Source organism: Cimex lectularius, unplaced genomic scaffold (assembly GCF_000648675.2).
Source record: "Cimex lectularius strain Harlan isolate CLEC.00 unplaced genomic scaffold, Clec_2.1 scaffold9, whole genome shotgun sequence".
NCBI classification, from domain to species: domain Eukaryota; kingdom Metazoa; phylum Arthropoda; class Insecta; order Hemiptera; family Cimicidae; genus Cimex; species Cimex lectularius.
Window position 1 is genome coordinate 1,798,470 of NW_019392733.1, and position 20,007 is coordinate 1,818,476.

A 20,007-nucleotide genomic window follows, 5' to 3' on the forward strand; every position below is an offset into this window, starting at 1 on the left:
TGCAATGTAAATAAGTTTCCTTACAGCAAATTTAACGTTCTTCTTTACTATTGAAATTTAGACAGGGATTTATAGGAAGTTTTTTGTTGTATTGTATTTTTGTTGTACCCTGTTTATATTGTATGTGTTTATATATATATATATATATATATAAACATTTAATTATGCCCTTAGAGCCATTCTTTGTGTTCATTAATTTAGTTAAAGAGCTAAAATTAATTCAGGAAGAATAACTTAATATTTTTTTAGAATATGTGATTTTGTTAAATTTATTTTAAAAAAAGTTTTACATTATATTCAACAGTGGATATCTTATAACTTCCAATAAAGAAAACATAATATATACAATTAAATAAAATTAGAAACAATTGTTAATGGGAAACTGAGTTAAACATAATTAATTTTTACATATAGCGAGACTGAAAAGTAGGCCGACCCAGAATGCGGACAAAGCTTTGTTTTCTTTACTTGTTCAAACCGAGAGTCAATTCGTGGTAGGGGCAACTTACGTACCATTATTTCACTTTTCCGACTATCATCTCCTATCCTAACCACGGATAAAAACATTATTTTTGACTCCTTAACACCGGTTCAATTTTACATTATTCCGTTTATAATTGAGTTGCAGTGTTCAACAGTTTGAAAGCGAAATGGGGAAACGTGTTACCGTTAAAGCCAAGTGTTCCTAGTACTAGCAATATACAAAGCATCCCTGCCAGTAAATCAGATTGTACTAATTGCGTTTCTCCGTTATTAGTGCATAAGTAATGAGCCTTTCGACTTACAGATTGCTCAATTATAATGTTAATCACGCTCAGATTGACCCCGGCGATAACGTCTGAAAGGTATTTTCCTCTATTTGGAACATAATATCTTCCCTAATGACCTTTTTAAAACGATTTGCTTAGATAGTATAAATGATGATGTTTTATTTGAGTATTTTTGTACTTTGAAATTAGGGTTAAAATTGTCTTAAAATTCAAAATTCAGAACGTCTCATCGTTAATTTTTTTTCTGGCTACATTCCATGACACAAAATTTTCCTCTGCATATAACTCTCATATAAAAGTAAAAGGCTTTTAACGTAGCCAATCTTTCATTTTTCGTGGAACATCCGGTAATATTCTTCATTGGCCCTTCCACACGTGGTGAAAAGGCTCTGCAACTCATGTCCACACGTGCGTACATAAATATACTGTGACTTAACACAAGTTTGGCGGATCTCCGGGTACTGGACAATTCGCAGAGGATCCGCTATTATTCACGCTAATAAATACATTCACACTAACTTCAAATTTTTATACTATATGTAAAATTAAAATTTTAGTAGGCACCGAAGTTTTACTCAATCACTTTACATATACATATATAAGATATATAGGTATGTTTATAATTATAATATATTACGTACATAATATAAATACGTATACAGGGTGACTTGCTACTCGTGCTACAAACTTCACCAGTAGTTTCTTGACCCTAAAATGAACAAAAAAGTTCATATTGACCATGGTCCGATTCTCAACCATTTCAGAGTAATTTCGCTTTTTATCGATTTTGAAAGATATCACGTCCTGGCGTCGGAAAATCGTGATATCTTTTAATCTAAACATTTCTCTTAAAATCTATAAGCACCGTTGAAATCCCCGTTAATTTTTCAATAAGAAGATGAAGGTGGCAAAACGTTTGGGTCTTTCTTCCTTGACCTTCTAGCTGTTTGTAAACTTCTTAAGCATTACATACTAAATGGGCATTAAATTAAATTAAAAAATTTCAATGGAATTATGATTTTGATTCTCTCTAAAAATTAACGGGGATTTCAACGGTGCTTATAGATTTTAAGAGAAATGTTTAGATTAAAAGATATCACGATTTTCCGACGCCAGGACGTGATATCTTTCAAAATCGATAAAAAGCGAAATTACTCTGAAATGGTTGAGAATCGGACCATGGACAATATGAACTTTTTTGTTCATTTTAGGGTGAAGAATCTACTGGAGAAGTTTGTAGCACGAGTAGCAATTCACCCTGTATATAATGTAAATTCCGCCACACACCCACCCGAACACACACACTTACCACTCAAACGATTACGCTAATAAATACATTCAAACCATATTTACAGAAAAATTTTTGGTATCTGATATTAGGCCAGTGACTCCCCATTTCACTCAAAAACACAATTACGTTAAAAGTTATAATAATTTTGTAAAGTACTGTATATTCCGCCACAAACTCCCCCATCACCACATTAAATACATTCATTTAGTACGATAAAATAACTAAACCAGTTCGGTCTCTAAACTCCGCCACATACCCACCTATTCACTCAAACACTCTCACTAATAAATACATTCACTCTAGATGGGAAAAACCATATGTGTAAAGCCATTAATTGCGGCCATATACATTTGTTCGCTTCAGTTACCTCAACAAATTTTTGCTGCGATCGCTGCTTTTCCAATTTTTATGCAAATCACAACTGTTCTTACAATGTCTTTGACATTCGTCGTTAAGAGCCAGGGGTCGGTGTTAATTTTTTTTTTTTTTTTTTTTTAGTAGAATCTATTTTTTCTAATTTAATAACTAATCTATTTGAATGCCGATGCTATACCAATATTCCCCCATTATATGAATTCACGCTAATAAATACACTTAAAATTCATAAAAGGGAACACGATACGAGATGTCAGCCCTGTTTTCCAAAAAAGCTCAAAGACAATTTTCATATCGGATGGCATCCTACACGCACTGTATCGCCAAGGACGCCGTTCAGTTTAGAGACACATTGACCACCTTTCGCTCCACGCTGGCTTTCTCCCCAAAATATGTATCCGTGGATAATCTGTTAAGGATTATCCATTTTTTAATATTCAGATCATCTGAGCGCAACCTAGTGACCGCAGAACGCATGGGAGCTTCTCTGCCGATATTTCCTGTTAATGAGTCTTTTTTTAAGTTTAGGATGATGTGGAATCCTCTAAAATGCATTTGTCATAATTGTGAAATAACTAATTAAAAGAAAGAATGGAATTCTGAATCGTTACAATCCGCCTCGATACATAAAGTTGTAATAATATATAAAGTAATCCATTATATTTAGTGGTCTACTGACCAAATTACTTCTTTCAATTAATTAATCTGTTTATGTAAGGTTTTGGTTGAAATGGAAAAGCTAGTGTCCGAGCGAGATTCCAGTCGAAGGACGTGGGGTCGAATCCCGCTCGTGACACTAGCTTTTCATTTCGACCAAAACTTTACATAAAAAGATTAATATAAACTAGTATTGATTAGTCAAATCTGATTGCCGAGTTGAGCGGATTTTTCAAATATTAACAAAGCAAATTATGAATTATTAAAAAAATTGACCAAGGAAGTAAACACTGGTGTAATTTTTTCAAATTACACCCGTGAGTAATTCCTTGGCCAATATTTTCAAATATTGACCGTTGATTAAAAGCTGTTTTGAGTAAGTTTAGCACGTCAAATCTATTTTGCATGATTTATAGTCGAACAGAATACGAGGTTTTTACCATGTTTTTCCTTTGGGAAGTAAAAGCTTAGACGAGGATTTTCAGGAGCTATTTTTCGCTCTGAGGCGCTATTTACTCATCACCACGCTTCACTGAACCTGGAAATAGCGTTTTGAATCTCGTTGTGAAGTATATGTGAGGTGAAGAAGTCAAGGCTTGAAATATACATAAGAATTTCTGATAAGTTTTCTGAAGAGGAAAATTGCTCTTTCCTGCTAGATTGAATAACGCACAAATTGTTAAATGTTGATTAAAACATTTGGAATACCCCCACGAGTTATCCACCAGAAGTATCCACACTTATATCCTTATTAATGTTGCTCAAAGAGTTTAATTCGGTAAATGGGACATTAATTCATTTGTGATTAACATTGATCAGACGATAAGAGCTGAAGCTAATTGTCAAATTAATTAAGGTTTTTAGTTGAGATGAAAAAAGTTAATGGCACGAGCGGGATTCGAACCCACGATATTCGGCTAGATACGCCGCTGCTCTACCACTTGAGCTATCGTGACCTCGATCCACTCGGACACTAACTTCCCATCTCAACCCCACCTTTTGAATTTTTCCTCCTTTTTGCCATTTTTCTTAATTAATTGTAATGTATTAATTGGTCAAGCGGACCACGAAATTAGTGAATCTAATTGTCAAATTTTGATGAAAAAATAACGCCGGCAAAAAAATCTCGGATGGTATTGTTTGATAGATAATTGTTTATAATTCGTTCTACAATAGATGGCAGTAAGGCAAGGGGGAGCTCGGCAATTGTGTATAAAATAACACAAATACACAGAAACACAGAAGCAAGTTAAAAAGTTGATAGTCTGGTGCGCTAGCATTCACCCTTCCCTAGAGTCTCGATATTCCGCGAGGTAATTGTGGATACGCCCCTCTATTCACGCAAATAAATTACATTCACACACAAGACTTCGTTCACACTACCCCATAGTACTCGATATTCCTCGGGGTAATTGGGGATGAGCCCCTTCATTCACACTAGCATATTACATTCACACAGACTTCGTTTACACTACCCCAGGGTACTCAATATTCCTTTGAATAATTGGATATTAAGCCGCTTTATTCACACCAATAAATTACATTACCACTTCATACATCATTATCACTACTCCCGAGTACTTGATATTCCTCGAAGAATTTGGAATAACATCGCCATTCACGCTAATAAATTACATACACACGTTACAAATCATTCACGTTACCCCAGAGTACTCGATCTTCCTACGTAGTCTCACCCCGATTATGTGGACGTGTGTGATCTTGGCATGTCCTCTGCGCAACCTGGTAAGCACGACCTTTTCCTTTCTATACCCAGCATCCGATGGCGATGACTTTTTAAGTTTGTGTAATTTGGATGTGTTTCTTTCGTTCCAGAGGACTATTTTGTATTGTATTAGCATTCGTTCTTAACAATTCCGCAGGCCGTATAGAGTAGGTGGGGTCGTGTGGTCTCGTCGTGACTAATTTCGCTTATCTGCTTATTCGTTCCTGGTTATGCCAATGTGCCCGGGCCATGCCAGGACGACCTTTTTCCCACTGACATCGATCCCTTTAAGTGGTTCATATATTTTTTTGACCAATGGGTCTGCGGATGCTCTTCTCCTGAGTCCCTATATAGTGCTCAGGGAGTCTGTTCATATCGTCCTGGTATGTACGATTGATACACTTTATACATAATGTATCAACTAATGAGCAGCAAAATAACAATCTATAGTCAGTTTAGCAATTTCATCATTTCATTTATAATTAAGAAAACATTAAAAGTCAATTATCATCCTTGTAATTTTCTCAACGGACGCAATCGTTTGCAAAATCCCACGCCAGTTAATTAATTTGCAACCGGCTAATGCCTTGAAATGTAACATGTGGTAATGGTAGATCGCATTACTTCAGGCAGTCTGTTTTCAATTAGATCCTTACAGGAAACATCCGAGATAATCACAGATCTAAAGCAATGAAGAATTCTTCTCTAACTGTGGTCTTTATAACATAACCTTTTATATCTTGGGGGATATTCTTTACATTTTGGGTGGCAAGATAATTATATTATCCAATAGTAATTACGTATTATTAATAACAATAAAACTACTGTCTTACCTTAACAGTTAAATAGTAATCGGTTGAACACTGTGAACACAGAAAAAATTAAATAAATTATATGAATAAAGTGTTATAATATTTTAAAGCATATACAAAATGGTGTGTTTGTTTGAAGATTTACAATTTTGCCTTGTGTGGTCTGCAAACTGAATATTTGTCAGGGGTTTAGTAATCTCTCTGCCAACGACATCCGCCTATTCTCGCTGTGTTTTGGCTAGACCCAATTCCTCATTTCTAATAGCATCAAGATGTTCGTAGTTTTTTAGTCAGTAAAATGTTTCAAATAGTTTGTCTTTTTAAACCTAACCGCTTGACCTATATTTTTTCCTACTGTGCCTGACACTATATCCAACTGGACATAAATTGTTATTTATCGTTTTTAACCCCTATTACGAGCGTGGTGTACAATGTAATATGTATTTTAAGTAAACAAAATTTCCGACCTAATTATCCCCAATAATCGGACTATTTATCGATCCCAGAACTGGGTTTATAACAATGATAGATTACCGTCCCATTATGAACTACCGGGATTGGGTAGTCGGTAAATTTGTCTGGGAGATGCGCTGAATAGGTGGGGGACATCTCGGAAATTTACACAGTTTGGACATTTTGAAATTATTTTAGCCTTGAGGATCGCCGTGGGTAATTGTATTACAATCCACACGGCACTAGCAGACAGACCTTTTGATTTACCAAATTTCATTGAAATCGTAATGAATAACAGCAATAATCCGGTTAGTTAGACAAGATAATGAAAACAAAACTTCTTTTAAAGCCGAAGAAAAAAAAAAGATTAATTGAATCTTTAATTTTAGGCAACAACGTAATGTACACAAAAAAATTACCTTTAACAGATTGACTCACTAAAACCTGAAACAACTTAAGAATACTTTCATTATTATACATAATCACTGAAGATGACAAATCGCTCTATACTGCGACTAAAAGAATCTTGTCATGAATATCCTTTGAAGAAAACCTTCCTACCTGTCCATATTCCTACCCTTCAACCCTAGATGGCTGTCTTTCAACATCAAGTTTAGCCCTTTTGGCCTAATGTTGTCTTAGAGAAAGACGAACTTTAGCATTTTTTTAGATTAGCGGGAAATATTTGAGTTTAGTGATAGTGAATTGATAGGCGCCAAATAAATCAACGTCGCCAATATACGGACAGAAAACACTACGCCTGTCTTAAACTCACGTGATTCCTCCTAACCTTAAAAAAATGGTTAAAGTTGGCATTATACTGAAGCAATTTTAAGGGAGGAAAAAATTGCATTGCAAATTTAGTGTTGCCCTAAGGAAACGTTGGGCAAGAAAGGGTTAAGATTTTCGCACTCAGCTATATCTATTTGTCCATCCAAACCTTACTTAACGTTAAAATAAGAAATTAAAAATCAACCCCTCCAGAAGGCTCATGAATTTCACCTCATTACCCCTTTAATCCTTCCTAAACTACAAACAAAAGCCATAGTTTTCCTAACCACTCTTTATGATGCAACTTTCCATACCACCCACTTCCTGAATCCACGGAAGTTTTTCCATAGTTCACGCCAATCTCAAAACCAAACATCCTCCATAACATTCCGAATTCCGTCCCATCAGTTTACTGTCAATTCTTGATTTAAAAAACTGGAAAACTCTTCTATAAACAAAACCTCCCTATCAAAAATGAAGGAATGCTACTCGGAGGTAGAAAAGACTATCAATCGAGTCTGGAATCTGCTGTGGAAATTCCTAGGCATCTTACCTTAACTCTTCCTCACCATCAACTCGAACAGTACTTAAAAGGGTAGGTCGGTTTCTCGCAACTCTCTTTTATACAAGTTGAACTCGGGCGTTCATCAGGGTAGCAAGAGTTCATTCAGAAACCATTATCCTTATATACGCTGATGATACTGCCATTCTATCCGCCAAATTTGACCAGTGCTATAGCTCACCGAACCATCCAGGGACACTTCCCATAGAACAATGGTTCCAAAAAGTCAAACTCACAACATAAACTGCCTTTCCTTCTCATCACTTTACCCACCTTACCTTGATCTGTACCCAGATATGTGACAGACTTGGAACGCAGAGAACCTTTCACAACAAAATACTCAGATACAACTTAATACTGAAGCGAATATCATAATAAGGAATTGGATTATGAGGGGTCAAACAAACCTTTAAATCCATGCAGAATCCAGACCCAGAAGTAACTAATACTTAGATCATAGTCTCTACCCTATTTCATATTTCTAACCGCATATCCACAAGGATTTTTTCCCTTCATGTAAAATGTTGCAAGATCCAGAAACAAAAACTTCTACACCTACTTCCAATCCCACTCTAATCTTCGCCCACAACTTTTCATCCTGTCATTTTTCTTTCTATCTAATCCTCCCCGAAGTCCAAAGAGATAGACAGTGACCCTGTGACCATGCTTTCAGAGAGTAAATTCGTTTGTAATTCTGTACTCAATTTAAAGTTATGCATTCTCTTTCTCTCTCTCACTCGCTCATTCTCTCGCCCTCCCTCCCTCCCTCTCTCTCCTCATTCTCGCTCTCTCTGTCTGTCCTCTCGATATTTCTGTTTATTTTTCTGCCTCTCTCCTTCTCTCTTTCCGCATCTCTTTCTTTTTGTCTCTTTCTCTACGTCTTTCTCTCTGTCTCTCTCTTCCGCACACTTTTTCACTTACTCTCTCCGTCTCTCTCTCTCTTTTTCTCTCCCTCTGTCTGTATCTCTTCCTCACTCTTTCTAACTATCTTTCTATATACTTATCTTTCTCTAACACATTTCATTTAATTGAGACCAACGTAAGTCAAGGAAATTACAACAAAGTTTAGTCTTCAAAACGAACAACTTGAATTAAATCTCACTTGGTTTTGGGTGAATGCAAAATTCGGAAAGCTCATCACACATCGTCAATTACAAATATAATGCAAAAAATTTTTAAAAATGATAGGTATTTGATTCGTCACATGAATAAATTTCAGGTGTTGAATAATATCACCTGCTCTCTTAAATCCTTGCTATTGATTGTCCATTGACTTGGCACAGAGACCCGACCTAACTTGGCAAGAGTGCCTTTTGAACACCTGTTTGAGTCCGGATGAGAACATTGATAAAGAGCTGGAAACAATAGACACCAACTTGTTAAACGCTTTTTGTTTTATAGCCCGCTTTTTTGTTGCGTTAATTTTTACGTTGCTGTCCTTTTTAAAGTTTTCCCCAATCGTCGGTCAGTTTAAAGGGTGTTTTAAGCAAAGTGGGTTTTAAAATTATATAAAATATGTTTTCACTTTTTCATAATACGATAGTTAACAATAATTATTTTAAAATTAAACCGTTTTTAACACAAAACGATAATTACTTTTAACTTGTGTAATATTATTCCCCCATCTTAAAAGCATTTCATTATTAATTTAAATACAACTAAAAGGATCTTGTGTGTGATGTGGAAATGGCGGGTAACACGATTTTCCAGTTTGTTGGTAACCGTTTAGGCCGACCCTCTCCTCAAAATAATTTTGAGGCAATTTAGTTTACAAGGATTAGGTATAGACAGAATTACTTCTCATACTGAATGAGACAAAAACTTGTTCTTTTTATAATTTTATTTAGAAATATAGACCATTTAGATAAGAGTTTTAGTGCACAAAAATTGTAACTGTGTACTTCTTGTGTAGTTAATTTTAAAAATTAACCATGTTTTAGAACTTTTCCAAAGCCAGTTGGATATTCAATGAGAGTCCAGAACTTTGCCATTTTTGGCAGTTTCCTTTAAAATTTATTTGGCTTATAACAACCGATATATTTTCTCGATATACCTACTACAAATATGTAGTTAGGGTTTTTCGAAAAAAGTGAACCGTTATTTTTGGCAATAATTTAGATTCGTTACCAAAGATTGCACTTTTTTATGTAAGAAAATTTACGTAACCACTCTTGTGCGTTTGAAAAACTATTCCCTACACATTTTTGACCTTTAATGAATTACACAATGACAAAAGAACAGTTTAAATAGAACGAAGGATTTTGAAGAAAATTGTACGGAAAGTCGAAAAATTTTAACATTTCAGGAGAAGCGATTTTCTGATCTAGCTCAGATTTTGTCTTATACTCTGCTTCTAAGTTTTTTCAAATATGCCTGTACTCGGTTTTTCTATTATAGCACTACAAAATAAAAAAGGATCGATTCAATATTATGAGTAGGTTTGATTTTTTTTAAGGTATTGTTGCTCTACTTAATAAAAAACACACTCCTTTCAATAAGGTGAAGGATTTTGGATTAAAAAAAGCAGCCCAAAGAGAAAAATCCAACTTTTCAGGAGAAGAGCTTTTCCAGTATAAGTCATTTGTCACATTCCAGCCCATTTTATTGTACACTACAGAAACGTTATAAGCCGATTCTTCTTGTAATGTTTAGAAAGTAGTTTTTGACAGATAAAATAAATAAAAGACGAGAGTCTTCTTATAGCTTAAGGGTTGAAAAAAGCACGTTCATGAAGCTAAGATAAACAAGAACAATTGATTCGCAACATTAAAAAAAAATATCTTAAGCTATTTTCAAGCTCAAAATCTGATCGGAGTAGCTTCATTCTATGCATAAGTGGTTTTCCTTTCAAAAACAAAATATTTTCAACATAATTCCTTTGGCTAGAAAAACAGTTGACACCTTTCCAAGTGCTTAATGGTAGGATACAAGTCAAACTTTTGTTAATCAACTGTCATAATCTATATTTTTAAAGATAATATAAGAAAGAATAAAGTTTAAATAAATAGTGTAAGGAAAATCTGTAAGAAGGCTCATTTTGGCTCATCCGCGGTTTATTAGGTCTCAAATGGATCAAAACTTACGGCAAAATTTAAAAAAGTCAGTTCATCGGTCAGGATTATGATAAAAAAATTAATCATTCATCGGAAGAGTTTTGATGGGTACACATATTAAGGTGTCGTATTAAGACGAATTATGTTCGTCAGAAAGTTTTTAAATGGGTAAGCTCAGCGGGTCGACTTTCAAAGCAATACGAATTCTAGCCTGACATGATTTTAAATAGCAATTAGCAATAAAATTAAGTTCACTAATTTAACCGAAATTCTTCAAATTTTTTCATTGAGTTAGCTTAAATATTAAGTGTGTGGTGATTAACAACTCTCAGCACGACACGCAAAAATGGCACACTTACGCAGAAAACAAACACTCCCTGAAGATGATATCAATAAAGATCGAAACGTTGGCACGATAAAGAAAATGTTTTCTGAAACCTACATCACACCAGAGCGCATCTCATGATTTCTGAATAATCATTAGATATTAAGGAAATTCGAAACTTATTGCGCTCTGCTGTTTGGTAGTCATGACTCCAGGGAAAGGCAAATCTGTTCCATGAAAGTATCCATAGAAAAGGTTTTACTTTATTTTAAATAAAAAGCTACAAGGTAAGAACTATTTCAAAAGTGTAATTGATATTTGCACACTTGTAGAAAAAGTATGGCTAGGGTAAAATAATTTTCTTTTTAAGTAATTAAAGATACTGTTTAAAAATTGGATTTGACTGAATTTTAAGACTATTTTTAACAATTCTATATTATACAAAGTGGCAAAATTTATTCTTACGCTTGGTTTTTTTCAACAACTACTCTAGCTAAAAACAAAAATTTAGATTTTCATTGGTATAAAACCTTCTTACAGGCATTGAAAAATTATAGGTTTTTTCTAAATTTCTTAATTTTTTTAAATAAAAACGTACATTTTTAATTTTAGATTGATCAAGCCAATTATGTGAAAAATGGCAAAAACCATTTGAAAACTGTTTCAGAAAAACTTTACATATAGCCAAAAATAACGCGTTAAGCCATACATAACTATCCGTACGACATTGTTCGTCAAGTGCTTCTACATACATCTTAAGTGCAAAATAAAAGTTCATATGAACCATGGTCCGATTGTCAACCCTTTCGCAGCCACAACATTTTACGTTTTTTCAAATATCTACGGTTCCCGTCATAAATCAAACCCCCTCGAACTGTTCATTTTTGGAGAAATCCAAAAATAGCATTAATAAAAGCGTTAAATTTCCTGTAAATATACACCCTTTTCATACTTCCAATTTAAATGTTGATCAAAAAACTAAATCTTTCAAAAACTGAAAAACTAAATTTGCAATCTCTTAGGAAAAATACAGCAAGGCATATTCCAAAACAACTTCTTCAATAAGGGTTTAATAAATTTTCCCCACGACAAAATGATAAACTACTAGACTTTCATACCGTCACCACTTTCTTCGCATTTAGCACAAAATAATGCCAAAATTTGATGGTTTGATGTAATTTAAACAGAAGAGTATATAGCTAGAAAGCTTATTAAAACAAAAAGTTTATACGAATTTCCCAAGCTTAATTTCTCAAACGTGTTTGCAAGTTTAGTTTTTTTTTAATTTAACAATTTTTGAAAGATTTAGAGTTGTTTTTTTTTTTACCAAAAATTAAATGAGAAAACTGACGTTTTTCCCCGGCCGTCAACAGCACCAAGTCAGATGATGGATTCCAGTAAATATAATTTTTGGAAGTACATGTTTTTGATATTCTTAGATGATTTCGAAAGCCATTAAGGATATGAACATTTTTATGACCTTTTTCTTTTGACCTCTTAGACAATTCTCAATTGATTAGCTTACAACAATATTTGGTCCGTTTTAAAGGATTAGAGGTAAATAAAACACAGGTAAAATCACCCACTTGTTTTTACAACAGGATTGTAAATAAATCTTTGAATAGTCAATCTCATCTTAGTTGGTTTTTCTGTAGAGCTTCTTTTTAACGTTCCGGTGGTTTGATTTTTTAGGCTGTACCATTTTTAAGTTTCAAATTTGTATGAGTCATGGTTGTAAGTGATACAGATTCGGCTAGAATAGTTTGAAAATGGAAGAAGTCAAGCGTATGTGTCCAGGGTGTTTAGCATTCCCAGAGCATCCGAATGATCTTACATCGCTGTCAAATTCCTGCCGGTTCCTCAAAAAGGAATCGATCAGATCGCCATCGTGTTACATCTCAGAGAGATGATCGTTTTATTGTTTCGAACGACTCCGTAATCGACATTCTACCGCTGTAAAGATCAAGCAACAAATTTAACTAGTTAGAAATGTTTGCAAGTTCATGTTAGTTGACGCACTGTAAGGCGAAGAATTTCAGAAGCTGGATTACGTGCGAGGCCTGCCACTGTCCAGAACATCTGACAAGGTACAGTAAAGCCCGATTGAGTTTCGCAAAAAATCATATCAATTGGTCTAAGCAAGACTGGACAAAAATCTTGTTTTCGGATGAGTCAAGGTTTTGTTTGATGTCTGCCGACGGCTAAGAGAGGGTTTGGAGAACAGGAGAACGATATATCCCCGCAACATTTTCACTCCGAAGAAGCTATGGAGATGGAGGTGTTATGGTTTGGGCTGGCGTTTCTGTAGAAAGTTGCATAAACTTGATCTTCATCGAGGGTTCCCTAAGATGTGTTATCAGAAGAAGTATTTCCTTATATCCTACTAATTGGCCCACACAGCGAACTACGATCGTTGGTGACTACGTAGAACGGGCTTCAATTCAATGTCGGGACTGGCCAGCATGGTGTTCCAACGTAAACCCTGTCGAACTCCTTTGGGACGAGTTGTCAAAAAGGATAAAAAATTGCACAGTGATGGCAGAGAATTTGTAGGAATTAAGAATTGTGTAGTTAGTGGTGTATGAAAATATTCCACAGCACTACGTTCAAAATCTCATAAAATAGGAGGAAATACTCCGTACTGAATTGAATATATTCTTCATTGTTTCCCCAGAAACATTTTTTTGTAAAATCGTATTACCTAGTTTAATATTTTTTTTATTTTTTCATTTAAAAATATCCAGTAAACAACTTCTTCTTCTTCTTCAAGTGCCATGTCATAGAACGTTGGCGATCAATAGCCAGGAACTGGTTTCGATCCAAAGCTATTCTAAATAGATCAGCTGTGTTCACTGCGGACCATTGGCTTAATTCTTAAGCCAGAATGTTCTTTTACGCTCTGGGCCACGCTTCCCATCTATTTTTCCTCGAAGGATAACCTGCAGCAGATGATATTTCTCATTGCGCTCTAGGTGTCCAAAATATTTTCTTCCCTTTATGGTATTGAGGATTTCTAGCTTTTTATTCATGCGCTGTAATACAGCCACATTAGTGACTCTGGCTGTCCAAGCTATCTTCAGAATTCTTCTGTACGTCCACATTTCGAATGCTTCCAGCTTCCGGCATAATGTGTCTGTAAGGGTTCAAGTTTCAACCCCATAGAGAGGTATACTGAATACATAGGATCGAAGTATTCGAGTACGAAGCCTGGTAGATAAGTCCCGGTTGGTCAAGACTTTCCTCATTTTCTGGAAGGAATTTCTAGCTTGTTCAATTCTACAACGGATTTCGCATGCAAGGTCCCAGTTATCCTTGACATAGCACCCAAACTATTTATAAAATGATACTCCCTCAATTATCTCACTGACAATCTTGAGAAGGTTCTGTTTGTTCATTTTGTTTTTTACTGATAACCATCCATTTTGTCTTCTTCACGTTAAGTTGTGATCCTATGGAACTGCATTCTGTAGCAACAGAATCGAACAATCCTAGCAAATCTGCCAGGCTTGTTGCAAGCAGGACAGTGTCGTCAGCGTATATTATGTTTTTAACAAGAACTCCTTTCACCTTCACACCTTGGTTCTTTCCTTCCAGAGCATCCCGGAAAATTCTTTCTGAATAGATATTAAAAAGTAGAGGTGAGAGAATACAACCTTGACGAAAACCTTTCGTAATTGACACATCTTCTGATATCTGACCATCTACCAGCACACTGATTCCAATACAAATTCCCAATTAACTTGATATCGCGACTGTCTAGGCCCAGTCCTTTAAGAATATTAATAAGTTTATCATGTTTAACTGAGCCAAATGCTTTTTCATAATCAATGAAGCAAACAAAAACATCGACATTGTCATCGAGACATCGCTGAACTAGTATTTGAAGACTAAATAATGCCTCCTGAGTTCCAAATCCATTCCTGAATCCAAATTGGCTAGCTCCAATGCTCTCTTCACATTTCCGATATATTCTTAAATGCAGGAATTTTAAAAATAAAATAAAAATTATAACGGTCGCACATATTTACCTAAATAAACGAGGGTGTCCACTTTTTTAATAACCTTCCAGTGCATTTGCATAATTTATGCTATTGTTTACGTGCTGATCAATTATTCTACTCTCTACGCCCAAAACATTGTATTTCTTCAGTAAATTAGAATCAGAACAACATACAGGAAAAACGGACCTCGACGAGAAAAACGGAAAAGACGTCCGGCTGAAGAGATTTACGCATATAGGCCTGTACCAGATGGTAAGGTTATTGGCTCAGAGCTTTACATTCGATAGTTTAATAAAAGCGAAATTGCTTTCAACAACTTAAACAAACCAGTGCTGCAACGTGAAAGTGGAAATTTGCAGAAATGGATGGAGGTTGCTTCAATATGGATATGCACTTTTGTCGTACCATCTGACTGGTCTTTTCCGTCCAATAGCATGTTTTTTAAACCCTTACTTTCTACAACTACTAAATACTTTCTCACCCCACCACAATCCGATATTATCCTGATCTGGTTCAATTGACCATTCAATTCACAATGCCTAGTCATAGATCCTGTTGGCAGTCGCAGTCTCTTCTAACTTCGAAGAATTATTTAGTTTCTTTCTTTTCTCAGATGCACTTTGATAGTATGGATTATCACAAAAGGGCTAATCTATCAGCGATATATCAGATCCCAGCGGGATGTTGTGTTGTACCACAATTCGGGGAAGTCTCTTAAAAATTTTGTCAAGAATACTTCTGCGAGCACGGCTCAAGTTATGCTCAAGTCATTCCTGTTTTGATATATCGTTGTCACAGTGATTACAGTATGTGGTGTATGTCGTACTTTGTCCGTACTAGAGTTGATGGATGTAGGACTGTTATGTCAAATGATATATTGTAGCAGCTATAATTTTTTTGTGTATCTGATGGTGTTAATTAGGACGAGTGAAATTATAGAAAATCTATATTTACTTAAAATTCATATTCTAAACTGACTTGAATCGAACACGGGGAAGAATATGTATGAGTATAATCGTAAACGTTAAAATTTTAAACCGACGTTCTATGGTCTATTTTTTTTTTTTATTATTATTATTTTTGTTTTGTTCAAAACACCTCGTTCGTGTTTTTAAGCTTAGTAAGTGGGACGATCATTACACAGGGAATTTCGTCGCTCGATACTGCAGACCGTAAAGACATGCAAACAACTTTTGGTAAAACAGCCTACTATAAATAAACCAGTCAAAACAAATAACTGTATAAACAGTGGACTAACTTTAAAAAACATTTTATTTTCAGTGTCCCTCTGTGAAACTCCTTCACTTTTTTCTTAAAAATCGATTAGAGAAAAGAAATTAAAAGTGTAGTGTTGACTGGTTACGCAAAAGTTGAGTTTACAGTGTCTCTCTGAAATATTACCTCACTTTTACATTTTTAAAAAGTTTAGAGATAAGAAATAAAATGTCTAGAGTTTACTGCTTAAAAGAAGCCATATGAAATTGGTTCATAGGAACATTAGATATAACAAAAATAACAAATTAAATCTAATACTTAAACTAACAATTCAATTTTTTTATTTAGCTTTTTAATTGGTTTATATTACTTCAGCTTAGATTAATAACTTTTTGTTGGGGGAGGAGGCCTCTTTTAAAAATAAATCAAATAATTTAACGCCAATAACAAATGTGGGAAAAAATGATAAATCATGCCACATTTGGCTCCGTGCTCTCACTTGGATCCTCAAATTATTCTTCCATTAAAAAAAGGATGAATTTCTAAACAGATCAGGTTACTGAGTTGCAAATGAAGGTCAAAACCTCGAGGCAGTCAAGAGCAAGTTCGTTTCTCTCACTCATTCCTAAAGCCTTTTCTATTTACATACCACTCACATAAGTAAAATGGAGTACTCGAATAATTAATCTAGCTGAGGGTCAATGGGGCATCTATCAAATCTATTTTTAGCTTTTTCCGCCAAATCAACCATTTTTTATTTTAAAATTACCCTATTTAATTTCAAATTAACCCTTCTAATTTCAAAGTTACCCTATTCAATTCCAAATTAACCTTTTCTAATTTCAATCTAACCATATTTAATTTCACAATAAACTTTTTAATTTCAAATCGAGCGCATTTAATTTCAATTTACTCTTTTAAATTACGAACTAACGCTTTGTAATTTCAAATTATTTTTTTCTTTAAAGCATTAAAAAACATACGACATGGTATAAAATAATAGTAGGTAAAGTACTTTTTTAAATATAAAATGAGTTTATACCTAAAATACTTCATTAAAATAAATTAAAATAGATATTAAGTTAAATGTAAAAACAAATTATTCTTCTATTAGTTGGGGATTTTGACATATAAATTAATTGTACAAAATAATATTTACAAACATCTCGAACTAATAAAAGATTCATTTATTTATATTTAATTTTATATGAATTTTAATTTTAATGGACTAAATTTAATTACATTTTATTCGTTTTTAAAATACCAATTATTATTTATTTAAAAAACGAAGTAATAGACAAATCATGTTTTTATATTTAATTTTATATAACTTTTAATTTTAATTGCTATAAATTTTCATGTAATATTTTAAATATGAACCCATTATATATACTTTAAAATATCCAAGTTAAAGGTCTTTTAATTTTATACAGCTTTTTATTTTAAGTAATTTCCATAATATGAAATTCTAAGAGTACAATGTTTCATATTTTTTTTAAAAAAATCATGGTAATATTTCATAACATATCCTTCTTTTTAATGCTTTAATCAAAGTGTTAGTTTTTAAATTAAAAAAGGTGATTTTAATTTAAAGAAAGTTAATTTGAATTTTTTTTAATTTGTTGGAATTGTAAGGATGAGTAGTTTAGAAAAATATCTTTTTTCATTTTGTTTGACAACGATTCAAACTTTATTCTGGTCATCTTCAGGGCATAAAGTGTGGTGCTATTCTAGTGCTGTCATATTGGTTTTATGCAAAACGACGGCACTAGAATAGCACCACACTTTATGCCCTGAAGATGATCCGAATGAAGGTCGAAACGTCGGCAAAAAAATGAAAAAAGTGTAATTCTTAACTATTTCATTCTTGACCGCTCCTCCCGACTCCAAAATTATTTCCCCAAATATTGAAAAACTAGTCACTAAAAAAAACACATTTTTACAAGTTAATTTGAAATTAAAAACGGTTAAAAAGAGTAAATTTGAAATTAAATAGGTTAATTAGAAATTTAAAAGTTAATTTGATGGAAAAAAGCTTTACAATAAAACAGCCGTTTCCTCCAAATTCAGAGCTTCCCAAATAACCGCTTCCGTGCTTAAGCACAATTCTCAAATCGGCTGGCATTCTCACACGCTCTCTATATGCAGCCAAGGACTTCCTTCAATTAAGTGGGACACATCGATCAACTTTCCTCCACATACCGGACAGACACGCGAGCTTTGGGCCAAAAGTAAGTGGCCGTAAATGTTACTCCTAAAAGAATATTTTTAATATATGAATCCTAAGAAACCCAACTGACTTTATCTGAACATCGAAAAAGAAAAATTAGTTAAAAATACACAACCACACGAAAATGGTAAAATCGGCAGAACATCGATAATCGGTGGACCGTGATCAATCACGGTGTGGACAGACGTTCGACAGATAACAGACGGCACAACAATGCTTCATTATTTATCTCCGGCACGTTTAATTGGGAAAATCGTTTCCCACCTATTTGATTCCTTCAATCAAATGTCAACTCGCGATAAAAAGTATTATTTCTATTATTCATAACTCATCTATTACATAAAATATACATATATATTATATTTTATAAAATTCCTTCCAATTTAAAAGATAGATAGCTTAGATTTATAGTTTATAGTTAGCAATTTTTGTTACTGAACCTTTCATTCTTTAATTAAACACTTCTTTTTTTCTGTATAGTATCGTTTCGATTTAGTACATAAACTTACATCAGAATATCTCCAGGAAAGTATGTCGTACACTCAAATCCACGGCTACTTCTTTTTCTGGCGAATTTAACAAACTTCCTGATTCCGATTAAGACGAGGATCAAATTTTGTCGGTCTACAAGCTTTAGAAAAGGCTTAACTCCTAAAGTATCCCCCTTTTGCAAACACACAAACAGGCGGATGTTTTGAAAACAAACGGGAAAACGGATAATCGCCTTTAGGAAATCGAGATTTCCAGGTTATCTTTACTAACGCGTATACCGTTTTACTCTAAAGATCAATTTGATAAATAATTAAATAATTAGTTGTGAAATATATTATAATAAAATATATCTTATGTTTACAATTTGAATATTTGATTATAATTGATAACGTTTTCAGTAGTATAAAGCCAAGAGTAAATTCAACACAAAACCTATGTTACAATCAATTAAGGTTTTTAGTTGAGATAAAAAAGTCAATGGCAGGAGCGGGATTCGAACCCACGATCTTCGGCTTGATACGCCGCTGCTCTACCACCTGAGCTATCGTGACCTCGATCCACTCGGACACCAACTTCCCATATCAACCGCACCTTTTGAATTTTCCTTCCTTTTTGCCATTTTTCAAATTTTTCCATTGACTTTTTTATCTCAACTAAAAACCTTAATTAATTGTAATATATTAATTGGTCAAGCGGACTACGAAATTAGGGAACAAAACCTATAAATTAAACGGAAATAAATTTTTTAGATTATATCTTGCGCAGTGAAAATTCAATTACCAACGTTATGATTAGATGAAAACTTTACTACATTTATAAATTGTTAATTTTTAATGTCAACTTGAGTATGAAGAGCAAGATTAGTTGGAAAAATATGGAATCATGAATGTGTAAATACTAAAGTATGCATGGCTCCTGTTGAGTTAAAATACGCTAATCTTTGTAGATTTTTCTTCTTTTTTTTCTTTTTTTTTTTGCCTCCGTATTTATTGTTTTTAAGCACCATACTACTGCTTCACAATTGATCCTTTTGGTTTTGAACTGGTATATTCCCCAGTTTTTGCTGCTGTATGTCTGCCCAATGCCTCGACCTTATTAATTAATCTATTGTCTATATGGCTTTTGAAAGAATGAACGAGTAATGTTTTGTTCATAAACGTCGCAAATTTCGGTCACGTGTGGCCGTTCTTACGGGAACATATTATTACATATTTTTAAAATATATTACGCTTTCTAGCTTATTATCGTTTGGTAGCCTTGGAAAAACTCAAAAT

General features: G+C 33.9%; 1 protein-coding gene across 2 annotated transcripts in view; it reads right to left on the reverse strand.

The window, feature by feature from the left end:
* The window catches only part of LOC106665388 (sodium channel protein 60E-like), a 341,161-nt gene extending 322,319 nt beyond the window's left edge, over positions 1 to 18,842 (reverse strand). The window contains exons 1-2 of one of the 2 annotated variants that reach the window (XM_014391781.2): positions 18,751 to 18,842; positions 5,653 to 5,682 (exon numbers count right to left, since the gene is read on the reverse strand). The gene's annotated coding sequence lies outside the window, so the exon portion shown is untranslated. Of the gene's footprint in view, positions 1 to 5,652; positions 5,683 to 18,750 lie in introns of those variants that run through there. The other variant, XM_024226925.1, reaches the window with a different exon arrangement.
* Between the last annotated feature and the right edge of the window lie 1,165 nt (positions 18,843 to 20,007).